The following is a 16,129-nucleotide window of genomic DNA, read 5'->3' as shown; positions in this document are numbered from 1 at the left end:
CCAGCATTTGTTATTCTGTCTTTTTGGTAATGGCCGGTCTAACCAGGGTGAGATGATATTTTAATTTGGTTTTGATTTGAATTCCCATGATGTTTCAAGATGTTGAGCATTTTTCATGTGTCTGTTGGCCATTTGTATATCCTCCTTCAATAAATGCCTATCCATAGAAGGTAATATTCACAAATTCCAAGGATTTGTGCAGTAACTCACGAGGATGAAAAGAACATATAGCCCTTTGCCCTAAGTGTGAGCGGAACCAGCAGTGAAAATGACATTACAGATTTCCCCATAGGATCAGCTAGACTTTGCCTAAAAACACATTCTCACATAGCTCCTTCGCCTTCCCTATCCTGCTTCTCTCACTACTTTACCTATCCTCTTGAGAGCTTTTGCCCAATAAATCACTAGCATCCAATTACCCACCTCATGCTCTGCTTCTTGAGAACCACCTAAAACAAGTGCAAATTACTCTTTTTTTTTCCCTTGTATAGGTCAATGCCTTTTCACAGATACTGTTTCCTATATTCTTATAGCACTCAGAAAGCTAAGAAAGATTAGACATTATTATACTTTCAACATTTTTACTAAATTCAAACAAGGCCAAATTAAGTCTTCTAAGTTATTGTTTTCTTTTTCCTCATTTCTTATTAAGTAACTCTTTTGCCAATTATATTATCATTTATGTATTTTATTATACCAATATTTGTTCAATCTCTGTTTAGAATAACTACATACTATCTGCTACATACCTTTCAAATGTGGCAACATTTTGCATTACCATTGAGAAAATTTATGGGTCAAATTTGGCAAGTCCACCTAATGACTGTGACTATATTTAGTTTTCTTTAATAATGTGAGTCCTGTTAAATCTACTTAGTAAACCTGTTTATCCTCTACTGGCATCAAAAGAGTTTTAGAGAAAAGAAAATTAACCTACATATCCAGACCTTATATTTAAGCTAGTCATATTAGCATTCATGGAAAAGCACAAACAAATGGCAGTTTTCAAAGCTCAGCAAATCCATTTCCAGAAATTATATGATCCCTAATCCATGGACAATTACTAAAGTGTAGATACTTTAGTATATATCAATTAACATTTTCAAAAAGGAAAACAATATTTTGTTGAAGAAGAAATTGCTTCAGTAGAAAAAATGTTTTGTTAACCAAATATTAAGTATAAAATTAAAGAGTATTAGAATGTCAGTTTACATTAGTAGTTTGGTCTGAAAAATAATACCTGTGTTGCTAGTTGTGGCAGCAAGCAAAAGGAGCAGTAGAGTACATTTAATTACCTGATCATTGACATAAATAATATTGTGATAGCAATAGAGGAAAAATCACATTAAATGTTTGAAATCAATTAGAGAGTATTAAATATAAGAGAGTTCACATATTAAGTATAAGTGAGTTCACATATTTAATATCTCTCACTGGTGAATAAAGCAGAAGTGATCATTTTTATAAAATTTTAATCTGGGATTATTCACCTCCCCATAGCTAAATTTTGAGGTATTAAGTTATTACCCTTCTCACTGTGTAACGAAGATGCAAAAAAGATTACTGAAAGCAACATGAATGCAACGAGAAGCCCAAAGGGACTGCACCTCAGCAACTCCTCTGTTAGAAGGAGAGACTGGGTACAGCCCCGATTCAAAGTTTGCTTCTGTTTTTATTGTAAAGACAAGGAAGTTTCACAAGGAAAATCAGTTGATTCAGTCATTTCAAAAGGACACAAAGAGATAGGCAACCTGACAAAAGTTATCTATGGCTAAGATTAACTTAAGCAATAGAAACTAGTAACATCATTTGAATTAACGACATGACATTCCAAAGTACAATTTGTGAAAAGGTAAGTTGATGAAACTGTGATCATTATCTAATCTAAAATATAACCTCTCCTTAAATGATTTAAGCAAGAGTTACATTCTTATGATTAAATCTTAGTATAATTGTCTGTAAAGTTTCCAACAAACAGCTTGTCTTTAGCAAACATTTTCTCACATTTTTCCCTACAGCAATTCTTTGAACATCTTTTAACAGCAATCAGTATGTTAAATAATCCAAATACACAATCCCATCCCAAAACAGTGATTGGAATTGATTAGATAGGCTGTTGCCTGCTAGCTGTAGACCATTGTCTCCTAACCTGGGACTTTTGTCCCATACATGCATTACCTAAAAGCCAACTGAGTTGATTATCTAAAAATCAACTGAGAATCAACATATACTTGATTAGAATTGATTAGATAGGCTTTTTCCCCACTAGTAGGCTATTGCCTCCTAGCTAAAGACTTTTGTCCCATAAGTTTTTTAGCTAAAGAGCCTTATCTAAAAATCAAAAATGAATCAAGATTTTTAACCCTCTACATTAAATAAAATATTTCCATTGAAATTAGGAAGTATTAGAAAAAATGAAATAAATTATTGTAAGGAATATTATTATATTTCTTTCACACAGAAGCAGAAGCAAGTTTTAGAGTTTGTGTATAATTCTAAAAGGAATAGTGACAGATAATGTATTCAGAAACAAGTTAGGGAGAAAAATTTTAAAAAGAAAGTTTGCATTAACTCAAAAAGTTTTTAAATTTCAATAAAATAATGCAACCATATTAAGCCACCTTTATTTTAAACTCCTGATAAATGAGAATAAAGAAGACTTACAGTAATTCTTTAAAAATTAACCCAGTTTAGTCATGTTCTTTATATTCATAGACATAAGCAACAGTAAATGCTGATAGTTCAAGGTTTATTTCCTTCATTTATTTTTCTATTTTTATTTGTATTTTTTTCTTCTTTTTTCTTTTTAACTTTTGCCTGAAACTCTCCTTTCTATCTCCATGTTTTGAAATCCCAAAGAAAGAAAACTAGTGACTTAAAAATAAAACAATTCCAAGATCACATATCATCTTTTATGAAGAATTTATTTCCATTAAAAACAACACTTTAAGTGTTTTTAGAAATATAGCAAACCAATACACAGACTTGTTGAAATTACCTGACCAACAGGAACACTTTAGAGGATAGTGCCTAATAAATACTGAATTGATAAAATCTGGTAATAAAGTGGCAATAACCAACTTGATATATTCTACCTATACATTTAGAATGTTAATTAGATAACAGAAGCATGCTGCTGTTGAAAGATCTTTATGAGAAAATTATGACTTCTCTCTCGAGAAATTAATAATAATGGCTTCCTTGTTTCTCTTTTTGTGTGTGTATACATAAGTGCTTCTTTTATTATTATTATTTTTTTCCTGCAGGGCATTCTATTATGCTGGCAACTTTATATATTTCTTTGAATTGTTAAAGCAGACACAACACTTTTTGCTTATGTATGGAAATGACTATCAGAATACAATGCTTACAGGCTATCTTAGTGCCTTCCTATTTACTGTCTGCTCTGGGTAAGTGCTTCAATAAAGTATTTCTTAAGTATAACTGTTAATGTGTATATTCTGTTTTTATACTACTTAATTTCTGTTTACATTAGAAAGGTATTTGTTTTAATTTTCTATGACCAATAATAAAATTACTGTTTAGATATTGTGTATTTTTTTTTTTTTTGCTACAATACAACAAAATAGAATGCATAATGTCCATTAAGTATTCCCTAACTAATGGTCAGGTGGTCTGGAGCCTTTAAATACAAAATATTCTGTGGAATATTTGCAAAATTGTACAGAAAGTACAGCTATGTCCTCAGAAATTGTCCAATGTGCCGATCTGTGGAGAGTAGAGGGCAGTGATAAAATGAACATTCACTAATCAACGGATCTAAGTTGGCTTTTTGAAAGTGGGTTTGGAACAATAGAATCATTAAGAAATTTCCAACATTGTGTAGTTATAAAATGTTTGAAAAGAATATTTTAAAAAAACAAACAGTAAAAACTCTTCAATACTTATCATTAGGTTGGAAACTCTTAGTCAGCTCAGGCTGCTAAAACAAATAAAATAGAGTCACTGGCTTAAAAAACAAACGTTTATTTCTCACTGTTGTGGAGGCTGTAAGTCTAAGATCAGTTCCAGCATGACTGAGAAGGTCTCTCGTTCTGGCTTGCACACTGCCAACTTTTTTCCGTATCTTCACAAGGTGGAGAGAAAGCTCATCAGTAGCACATCTCTTCTCACAAGGGCAGTAATCCCATTCATGAGAGTTCCACCCTCATTACCTAATTATCTCCCAAAGGTCCCAACTCCAAATAACAACACATTGGAAATTAGAGCTTCAATATTCAAATTTGGGAAGACATAAACATTCCATTCATAGCAGTACCTAATTACATCTAAAAAGAGTCTTTACCCATCTCTTATTTACTGAGAATGTACCATGTCCTAGGTACTGTCTTAGTTTCTGAGGTAATAACAGCAGTGACAGAAACCTTAAACGCTTGCCTAAGGAAATCTTCATTTTAACAGGAGAAATCGATAATAAATATGAAAACTAAATAAAGTACATAGTATATTAGTCAATTGTAATTACTAAGAAGACAGAACAAGCCATGCAAGGTGGTAAAGAAATCTAGGGATGGAGGTGAGGTTGAGGATTTAGATAGGGTGGGTACAGAGACCCTCACTGACTTTTGAGTAAAGACAAGACATTTGAAAGTAAGTTTGCTAGCCATGGTGATGCTCTGAGATCATTTTTGTTAGAGAGACTAGAAGTGCGAGTATTTGAGGCTCAAGCTGGGCTTGTGTGTCTGGGAACTACAAGGATCCTGCTGTACCTGGAGGAGGATCCATGCATGGGAGAAGGTTGGAGGTCCTGGTAAGGATTTTTGCTTTTACTTTGATTGGAGAAGCCATAGGAAGGTTGTGAATGAGACTGATAGGTCCTCACTTAATTTTAGCACAACTATCCTGGCTATTGTACAGGCAAAAGATAGAAACATGGCAAAAACCAGGCAAGGATGCCAGTGAGGAATTCATTTCAGTATTCCAATCCAATGATAACTGTGCCTGGAACTTAGATGGTGGCATCTGGGGCAATGAGGAGATTCTAGGTTCTAGATTTTTTTTTTCCCTAAAAGTAATATTGATAGGATTTCCTGACAGAACAGATACAGACTATGAAGAAAAACCAACAGGGGTCAAGGATGGATCCATATTTTGGTCTAAAGCTCTAAGTAAGGGGAAAATGCAGTTGCCTTTAACTGAAATAGGGAGCACAGCATGAGGAGTATGTTTGGGGGTAAAAATTCATGGGATCAGTGGTTGAATTTGTTAAGTTTGAAATATCTATAATATATTCACAAGGAAACTTAGGCAGCTGGATACATTAATCTACAATTTAGAAGAGAGGGTTTTACTGGAGATAAAAGATTTGAAGTCATCAGCACAAAAAAGGTATTTAAAAAGTATTAACTAGCTTGTGTTAGTTTTCAAAATGCCATATTAGCTATGTCATTTACTTAAGTGTTTTGTTTGAAAAATGTATAAGAAATAATATAAAAAGCATGTATCCAACACTAGAACTTCCATCTTAAACATTTTATTATATTTGCTTCAAATGTGTTCTTAATAAAATTAATAAAGTGATATGAATAAAGTAAAAGTTGTTTTTGTCGCCCATCTCTAATGTTATGGCTTTTTCCTACTCTCACAAATGTATTTCTTCCAACGTTGTTTGACTAGTTTTCTTTTTTTTTTTTTAATTCAGTGAAATACATAGTGAATTTTCATTAAATACTGTTGGCAATTGATAGTTCCTTTGTCATGTTTTTATTCTATAGATGCATTATCTTTTTGAATAAAGTAATTTTTAACTTTCCGTTTTGTTTCTTGCTGTAAGTCTATATCTTACAGTGTTTTTTGTGTGTGGATTTTTTTTATAATCTGTATTTTTCTTTCATTGTGGACATATTCTTAGAATATTTGCTGATCATTGGTTTCCCATAAATAAATAGGAGTAAAATATTAAAACTTAATTAGAATGCCAGAGGTCATGAACAGGATTTTTCACCTGTTGGGAGTTTGCTTTTAGGTGTTTAAACATGAGACAGTCTGTGAAACCCTCAAATTCAAGAATGTCAGAAAGTTATTTATTCTCTTTGAGGAAGGTCAGTCACTTTTGCTGGTGTTCTGTGCATATGGAATAAAAGAAGATGAGGGGTCCATTATTCTACATATAAACTTAAAATAATACAACATCAGCTCCATATATACTCCTCTTTGATATATGAGGCATTGAAGAATACTGCTACACTGAAGGTGAATAGGAAACATTTGGGGTTCTGAGGAAGAGGAATTAACCATCTATGATTTATTCACTGCTGTATACCTTTATGATCATGATGGTTATTGGGTTTCCTTGTTTAGCTTCATTGATTACTTTTACTATTTCTGAAACCATTTTATTTCAATAATTTATAAACATTTTTTATCTGCTGATAATCCCTTCCAGTTTGTTGTTGTTGTTGTTGGAGGGGAGATCTAAGATCTGGGTTTATGTATTTCTTTTATTCATGCATTTTTTATTAGTATTGTCTCAAGTCAGACAAGAAATAGCATATGTTTTTAACTATGCCATTTTTTAATTTATCATTTCTTAAGCCTGTTTTCTATTTAATCAGGTAATGTTATATTTAAATCACAGTAAAGACTATCTAGAGTATATGGCCTCTATAACCTTGGAGCTTATAATTCTGGGCATAGGAAAAGACATAAGCCAAAACTGAAACACCTGTACTAAAAACCATATCATACAGAGCAATTTAATGTCCCTGATTTTGACCTATGTATGAATCTTGCACATTTCTCTGTCTTACATTGCAGAGAAACCATGGAGTCTATTATCTCTGATTGTTGAAATAATCCTGGCTTCTGTAGGAAGAATTAGCTTCCTCTTCTTCTGAATCTCTGTCTGAAAGTGTTTAAATTTCAAATTATTTCACACTGCTCCATCATTTATTTCTCTTCATCTGTGTCCATCTTCCAAAATTGTGTAGTTATCCCCTGTCCAATGATGTCTCCTCTAGTCTGTTCGGATTTATACTTTTATTTTCTTTTAATTTTGGGATTGGGGTATTTGACGATAAATTGGAAACAAAGGCAGCATAATTGGAAATCCATATTTTTTAACAATAGATAAATCAATCCAATAAAGCATGTCTGTCGGAAGTATTCATGTCAGGGGGGTTTCGTACATAGCAGAGCAGCTCCCTCACTGCAATCTATTGAGAGTCAGCCCTCAACACAGGGTAACCTGGTGCTAAACCATTTGTAGACGATCTGCTTCTGGGTCAAGGGGTTGGTTGTGTCTTCCCCCTCAGTGAGTCAACCCCTATATGGGTCCCCGCCAAAAGTCTTAAGTTCTTGCCAGACACCCAGGGTACTGAGGACCCTGAGGAGTTTATTGTTTGTATGTTTCAGACTGCATTATGAACCCTTTGTGGATGCTCCAAGTGGCCACCCTCCTCGGGTCAACAAGGACAAGGGCCTCTGACAATGGGGAAGGTCCCCATGAGCCAGCCTTCCAAACCTGGGAGGTTGTACAAGCCACTACAGAACCGACACGGATTGGATCTGCTACTTCTACAACAAGGAGGGCTATGTGCCGCCCTCAAAGAAGAGTGGTGCTTCTACTCAGACCACTCTGGAGTGGTCAAAGATTCCCTAGCTAAGCTTAGAGAAGGGCTAGAAAAGTGCAAAAAAAGAACACGAAGCCAATAGTAATTGGTTCCAAGGCTGGCTTTCAAGTTCCCCATGGCTCACCACCCTGCTGTCCTCCCTGGTAGGCCCCCTAGCCATTTTCCTTGTCTTAATCATCTTGGGGCCTTACACCATTCGCCAGGTTGTGTCCCTTATAAGGTGCAACACCACTTCTCTCATAATGCTCACCCAGGTGGTAGAGGAGATGGCCCATAATGAAAGCCCTGACAGCCCTTGGGTCAATATGGCCCTTTAAAAATTCAACACCAATCTCTAAGGCTCCACCCCACCCCACTTGGCTGGATAGTCAATGACGGGTAAGATTTCCAGAGGGAAACAACCTAGGACAGGCACAGCCACCAGAGGGAATGGAGGCGAGGCTGGGAAGGTTAGCCACCTCCAGCTGCCTTATTAAAACAAAAAGGGGGGGCCGACTCCCTGGCTCACTCCAGAGAGTGCGGGGCTGGGAGCACTGCAGCCGCGGGTTCAGATCCTACATAGGGATGGCCGGTGCGCTCACTGGCTGAGCGTGGTGTGGGCGACACCAAGCCAAGGGTTACAGGTCATGAAAGAAAAAATAAATAAATAAAATAAAAAAGGGGGAGATGTTGGGCCTTAAAAACTAATGCCACCTTAAGTGACATTACAAGCAGTGCCATTATGGGCCCACAAGGGCATATTAACGTGGCAGCCTAAGATGGCGCCAGGAGGAAGTAGGGTGGGAGTGTCTGGGGAACCTTGCCCTAGCCCTTATTGGCCAAATACATGCTTCCGTGCTTGTGAACACTGTGTGATTGCAACAGCTAGGCATTGAGAAAGGATGCATGCTCTCGTAACCTTTAAGCTGACTGGAGGATGTAAAAACCTCCCTTCCCCATTTGCCTTTAAAAGCAAGTTGCTTGTGTGATAATAAACGGAACTGCTTGACAGAACCCCCGCCGCGTCTGAGTGTCCTTTAACGGGCTGGTTGGGGCCGGCGGCTGTGCTCGCCTCTCTTCACAGCTCTCTTCCCCCGTCTCCTTCCAAAGGGGACTGGAGGGAAAGAGGAATCCGGGCCATTCGCTCGCCCACCAAGGGAGAGACTGATAACGAGGCAAGGGCTGTTCGGGTCGGCCAGTGGCAGACCCAACAGATTCAGAGGGTCAAATTTTGACGTTTGTACAGGGCTATGTTCCTCTCTTTGAGTCACTTTTTTTTTTCCTTTCACAAATTTATAATATTTAGGAAGAAGTATGAATTCAGTTAGAAATACAAACTATGTCTACAAATACACAGCCTGCTCCTCCAAGTTCAGAAAACTTATATTTATAATATAATTTTTAATATATAATTATAATTTTCTATTATAAAAATCCATATACTTTATATATAAATATATAACATATATACTTAGTATACTACAATTATTTAGATAATATTATTTAGTATTACTTATTATTTAGCATTACTTGATGTAATTGCTAAGTACTACTTGTTATAAAATGAAAATTAGTACTCAGAATAATGCCTATATATTTTTATTTCTACACGTTTCTTCAAGTTATTAGTTTCAAAAAATAGTGCCAGTTTGACTATTTCCTATCCATTATTCATGAAATAACTACAGTAGCAAAAGTAATTCTCATCAGGCTATATTAATAAAAAGACAAAACAGAAAATAGTATATAACTGTGCATTGACTGTTTAGATTATACTAGCTGTTTAAAATTTCTTGATCTCTATTTTTAGAAGTTATTCATCTCAGCTACAAACATGTTGCATCCTTTCTTTGTTCTGCCCACTGTAGAAGACTTCAGGGGTTGTCCTTATTTTCTTCTCAGGCCACTGCATCCCACTTTTCCAAGAAAAAATCTCTCCCCATTGCAGTGGTGACTGATGTTCCATATGCTTATGTTTTGAACTACTGTATAATCTTTTTCAACACCTATTTAACAGCAGCATTTGCCTTGTCAGCTTTTGATTGTGGTTCACTGTTTAAATGGGGAAAATCTACCTTGTTTTTGCTGTTCTTGTCGCAGCAGTTTTGGTTTAATTTTCTTCTTCTACAACTCTGCCTGCTCATAAAAAAGACACTATATGTTTTCGTTGATAAATTATTTTTATCCAGAAATACTCAACATTCACTTTTTTTATCATCCTCTGACTGCTAACACTCATATGACTATGATATTCTTTCAGTTTAATTACCTCAGAAATAACCAAAGTTAATTTATCTGAATAAAAATAAATAAATGAATACTCAAAATACTTTGAAATTAATTATCCAGAATGCATCATATTAATCAGAATTAATTAAATATATATTTTTAAATATCTTAGATTTTAAAGGCATTTAATAACATATTATAAATTTCACATCTGATAAACACGTACATTGAGAGATCTTTTTTAATTTATTTTTTATTTTTTTTATGAGAAAGGAGGACTGTAGTTTATTTATTTATTTATTTATTTTTTTTTTAATTTTTAAAATTTTTTTATTTTTTAAATTTTATTTTGTCGATATACATTGTGGCTGATTATTGCTCCCCATCACCAAAACCTCCCTCCCTTCTCCCTCTCCCCCTCCCCCCAAACAATGTCCTTTCCGTTTGCTTGTCATATCAACTTCGAGTAATTGTGGTTGTTATATCTTCTTCCCCCCACCCTGGTTTTGTGTGTGTGTGTGTGTGTGTGTGTGTGTGTGTGTCTGTGTGTGTGTGTGTGTGTGTGTGTGTGTGTGTGTGTGTGAATTTATTTATTAATTTTTAGCTCCCACCAATAAGTGAGAACATGTGGTATTTCTCTTTCTGTGCCTGACTTGTTTCATTTAATATAATTCTCTCGAGGTCCATCCATGTTGTTGCAAATGGCAGTATTTCATTCATTTTTATAGCTGAGTAGTATTCCATTGTGTAGATGTACCACATTTTTCGTATCCACTCATCTGATGATGGACATTTGGGCTGGTTCCAACTCTTGGCTATTGTAAACACTGCTGCGATGAACATTGGGGAACAGGTATACCTTCGACTTGATGATTTCCATTCCTCTGGGTATATTCCCAACAGTGGGATAGCTGGGTTGTATGGTAGATCTATCTGCAATTGTTTGAGGAACCTCCATACCATTTTCCATAGAGGCTGCACCATTTTGCAGTCCCACCAACAATGTATGAGAGTTCCTTTTTCTCCGCAACCTCGCAAGCATTTATCGTTCAGGGTCTTTTGGATTTTAGCCATCCTAACTGGGGTTAGATGGTATCTCAGTGTGGTTTTGATTTGCATTTCCCGGATGCTGAGTGATGTTGAACATTTTTTCATATGTCTGTTGGCCATTTGTATATCTTCCTTAGAGAAATGCCTACTTAGCTCTTTTGCCCATTATTTAATTGGGTTGCTTGTTTTCTTCTTGTAAAGTTGTTTGAGTTCCTTATATATTCTGGATATTAATCCTTTGTCAGATGTATATTTTGCAAATATTTTCTCCCACTCTGTTGGTTGTCTTTTAACTCTGTTAATTGTTTCTTTTGCTGTGCAGAAGCTTTTTAGTTTGATATAATCCCATTTGTTTATTTTTCCTTTGGTTGCCCGTGCTTTTGGGGTCGTATTCATGAAGTCTGTGCCCAGTCCTATTTCCTGAAGTGTTTCTCCTATGTTTTCTTTAAGAAGTTTTATTGTTTCAGGGTGTATATTTAAATCCTTAATCCATTTTGAGTTGATTTTAGTATACGGTGAGAGGTATGGATCTAGTTTCATTCTCCTGCATATGGATATCCAGTTATCCCAGCACCATTTGCTGAAGAGGCAGTCCCTTCCCCAGTGAATAGGCTTGGTGCCTTTGTCAAAGATCAGATGGCAGTAAGTGTGAGGGTTGATTTCTGGATTCTCTATTCTATTCCATTGGTCAGTGTGTCTGTTTTTATGCCAGTACCGTACTGTTTTGGTTATTATAGCCTTGTAGTATAGTTTAAAGTCAGGTAGTGTTATGCCTCCAGCTTTATTTTTTTTGCTCAGCATTGCTTTGGCTATGCGTGGTCTTTTATTGTTCCATATAAATGTCTGGATAGTTTTTTCCATTTCTGAGAAAAATGTCTTTGGAATTTTGATGGGGATTGCATTGAATTTGTATATCACTTTGGGTAGTATGGACATTTTGACTATGTTGATTCTTCCAATCCCAGAGCATTGGATATCTTTCCATCTTCTTGTATCCTCTCTAATTTCTCTCAGCAGTGGTTTGTAGTTCTCATTATAGAGATTTTTCACCTCCTTGGTTAACTCAATTCCTAAGTATTTTATTTTTTTGGTGGCTATTGTAAATGGGCAGGCTTTCTTGATTTCTCCTTCTGCATGTTCACTATTGGAGAAAAGAAATGCTACTGATTTTTGTGTGTTGATTTTGTATCCTGCTACTGTGCTGAAATCATTTATCAATTCCAACAGTTTTTTTGTAGAGGTTTTAGGCTGTTCGATATATAGGATCATGTCATCTGCAAACAGGGACAGTTTGACTTCATCTTTTCCAATCTGGATGCCCTTTATTTCCTTCTCTTCTCTGATGGCTCTGGCTAGTACTTCCAACACTATGTTGAATAGGAGTGGTGAGAGTGGGCATCCTCGTCTAGTTCCTGTTCTTAAAGGAAAAGCTTTCAGCTTTTGCCCATTCAGGATGATATTGGCAGTGGGTTTGGCATATATGCCTTTAATTATGTTGAGATACTTTCCCTCTATACCTAACTTATAGAGGGTCTTTGTGATGAATGAGTGCTGAACTTTATCAAATGCTTTTTCAGCATCTATAGAGATGATCATATGGTCCTTGTGTCTGAGTTTATTAATATGGTGTATCACATTTATTGATTTGCGTATGTTGAACCAACCTTGCATCCCTGGGATGGATCCCACTTGATCGTGATGAATAATTTTATGTATGTGTTGCTGTATTCTGTTTGCTAGTATTTTAGTGAGGATTTTTGCATCTATATTCATCAAGGATATCGGCCTGTAGTTTTCTTTTTTGGTTATATCTTTACCTGGTTTTGGTATCAGGATGATGTTTGCTTCATAGAATGAGTTTGGGAGGTTTGCGTCCGTTTCAATGTTTTGGAATAGTTTGTAAAGAATCGGTGTCAATTCCTCTTTGAATGTTTGGTAAAATTCTGCTGTGAATCCATCTGGTCCTGGGCTTTTCTTTGTTGGGAGCCTTCTGATAACAGCTTCAATCTCCTTTATTGTTATTGGTCTGTTCAAATTTTCTACGTCTTCATGGCTCAGTTTTGGGAGCTTGTGTGTGTCCAGAAATTTATCCATTTCCTCCAGATTTTCAAATTTGTTGGCGTATAGTTGTTTATAGTAGTCTCGAATGATTCCTTGTATTTCAGATGAATCAGTTGTAATATTGCCTTTTTCATTTCTAATTTTTGTTATTTGAGTCTTCTCTCTTCTTTTTTTTGTTAGCCATGCTAACGGTTTGTCAATTTTATTTATCTTTTCAAAAAACCAACTTTTTGATTCGTTGATCTTTTGAATTGTTTTTTGGTTTTCAATTTCATTCAGTTCTGCTCTGATCTTAATGATTTCTTTCCGTCTGCTAACTTTAGGTTTGGATTGTTCTTGTTTTTCTAGTTCTTTAAGGTGAAGTGTTAGTTTGTTCACTTGCCATCTTCCCATTCTTCTGAAATGAGCATTTAATGCAATAAATTTCCCCCTCAATACTGCTTTTGCAGTATCCCACAGGTTTTGGTATGATGTATCATTGTTTTCATTAGTTTCAATAAATTTTTTGATTTCCTGCTTGATTTCTTCTTGGACCCATATGTCATTAAGTAGAATGCTGTTTAATTTCCATGTGTTCATATAGTTTCCAGGATTCCTTTTTTTATTAATTTTTAGTTTTAATCTATTGTGGTCTGAGAAGATACATGGGATAATTCCAGATCTTTTTTAATTTAATAAGTGACCAAATGCTGTCAGTATTAGAGAAAAATACCTATTATTCTACAATCAAAATCTAATTTTTTAAAATAGTATTCTTGCTACCCCTCCAATTCATTCAGCAAGTATTTGTGTTCTTGAAATATGCCTTTTGATGCTAGGTCTTAGATTATAGCAGTAAATAAGCAAATATGCCTGATCTCTTGAAGTTCTTATTCTAGTGTCAATATTAATTTAGTACCTCAATTTGAAACAATGTTAAGTAGTATTTTTTTGTTATTATTTGTTTGGTTAGTCAAACAATTTTTATGTGTAATCATGGGAGGTTATATCTCTAAGATCCCATTCACAAATAATTATTAAACTCAAGTGACTCAAAATTTTACAGAGTAGGTTAGATTTATATTTCACATGTAAATAGAATCAGAAATAAGTAAAATCATTATAAAAATATATTGATCACCTAACAAAAAGAAAAGCTTTGCTACTATTCCTTTGCCAAAGTTGTATTTGACAAAGTAAGATTGGAGAAAAATTCATTCTTCATGAAGAGCTTATTACTTTATTACTGGTTTTCTTTGTCATCCTTTTAGAAGAGATTTTTCCCAAATCTTCACAAAACAGTTATTGATATCAAAGGGATTCTTTTTGATTTCAAAAGTCAGCTATCAAACATATGGACTTTTCCATATAAATATGTAATTGACTTTTCCCCTAAAGCATCAAGAAAAAACATAGCAGTAACTATTATATATATTTTAAGCTTTTATAAATTCCAGAGCATTTTAAGAAAATGCATCTGAGAAATTTTGCATCTCTATTAGTGGGTCTTTTTATGTTCCAGTTATTTGGATTATGAAAACTACCACTTCAGTGTAAGATCTTCCAATATATTCAGATGGAAATACATTGTCATAAAAAGGATATGTCCATATGTTGTGAACTGGCAGCAGCTGTTCCACTTTCATCCTATGGGACAAGGAAGGAATAGAAACTGGAGCACCTTGATGAATATTAAGATGCTAAGAAATAGCATGGTAATTCCACAAATATCAAATTCTTTGTGATAATATTACTAAACCAAATGGCAGAGTGACAAGATACTACATCCACATATTACAATTATCTGATAATTGAAAAACTTCCATCAGTCAAATAGTAGTGCATATATACTGAAGAAGCCTCAATTTCTTTGAGTTATTTTACTGAATTAGCCAGGTGGCCCAAAACATTGTAGATAGAATCTTAGAACGGGCATATACTTAAAACGTAACACCAGCCAATATTAAAACAGAACAAAACAAAACAAAACAAAACGATAAAATAGACTACAGGTAGGATATTTATCATGTAATGTAATAAGTAAAATTCTATACTTAATAAAAGAAGGTGCTTTGAGAAATATAAAAAAATCACAAATTATGCTTTGTTTTTTTTTTTTAATGAAATAGCTTTGTTCCATAGTCCCAATATAATTTGCATCTACCTAACGGTACCTATAAAGCTGCATTAGTTTTTAAGCGCAAAAACTTTCAAGACAGATGCCAGGAATAAAATTCAGATTTTACCACTGACTAGTTGTGTGACTTTGGGCATGTATCTTAAACATTCTATTCCAAAACTTAATCATCAACCCTACATATGATTGGAGCTTTATCATGTTAAATGTCCATAACCACATCTGGTACACTGTGAATACTCAAAAAATATTAGCTGTAATACTTTCAGTTGTAGGGGACATGTGTTGGGTTAGAATTAACAAGATGATATCTTACTTAGATTTTATGAAAGTAGTTTATAAAGATCTTTGATATCAAAATTGTAGGATTTCAAATTTCTTTAGGATGACTAGTAATCATAGAATATTTTAGGTTAGGCAAATGTTATGTTTTCCCTTTATGTTAGGAAATAAAATTCAATGAATTAACAAGAAAACTTTGGATAAAAATAATAATAACAGACTGATATCTAGAAATCAGGAACTTGATTACTCGAGTATCAAAGTAATAAACCGGCGCCAATAAGGACTTGCTTTAGGAAAAGAAGAGATAGAAGATTGAATGAAAAAGCAGGAGATGAATTGGTTTGCCATTCACCAGAATGAGCAGGATTTTTGATGATTGAAAGTGTATGGGAGAGTCAAATATAAGGACCTCAAGATTCAGTAATTAGAGAAACAGTAGCACATCAACACATTAACAGAGTCACGAACTCCATTAAAAAAAATATATACACTAGGCTAAATGGAAAGGAATCAAGATTTAAGCTAAAATGTTGGCTCCTCTTGTTCCTTGGTCATCTATCATCGAATAGCTGTCAAAATGTGTATTAAACACTTAAAAGTGGGGCCGACCCCGTGGGTTCAGATCCTATATAGGGATGGCCGGTGCGCTCACTGGCTGAGTGCGGTGTGGCCGGTCACAAAAAAGACAAACAAACAAACAAACAAACAAACAAAAAACACTTAAAAGTGGAAGTAGGTCAGAAAATGGAAAAGAAAAGCAAGTTTTGAGAAATTTAGACAATAAAGTTAAATATTTTAAAAGTTCAAAGTAGAGAAG

This window comes from Cynocephalus volans, chromosome 1 (assembly GCF_027409185.1).
Source record: "Cynocephalus volans isolate mCynVol1 chromosome 1, mCynVol1.pri, whole genome shotgun sequence".
Classification (NCBI taxonomy): Eukaryota; Metazoa; Chordata; class Mammalia; order Dermoptera; family Cynocephalidae; genus Cynocephalus; species Cynocephalus volans.
Note: the sequence above shows the minus strand (reverse complement) of the source record.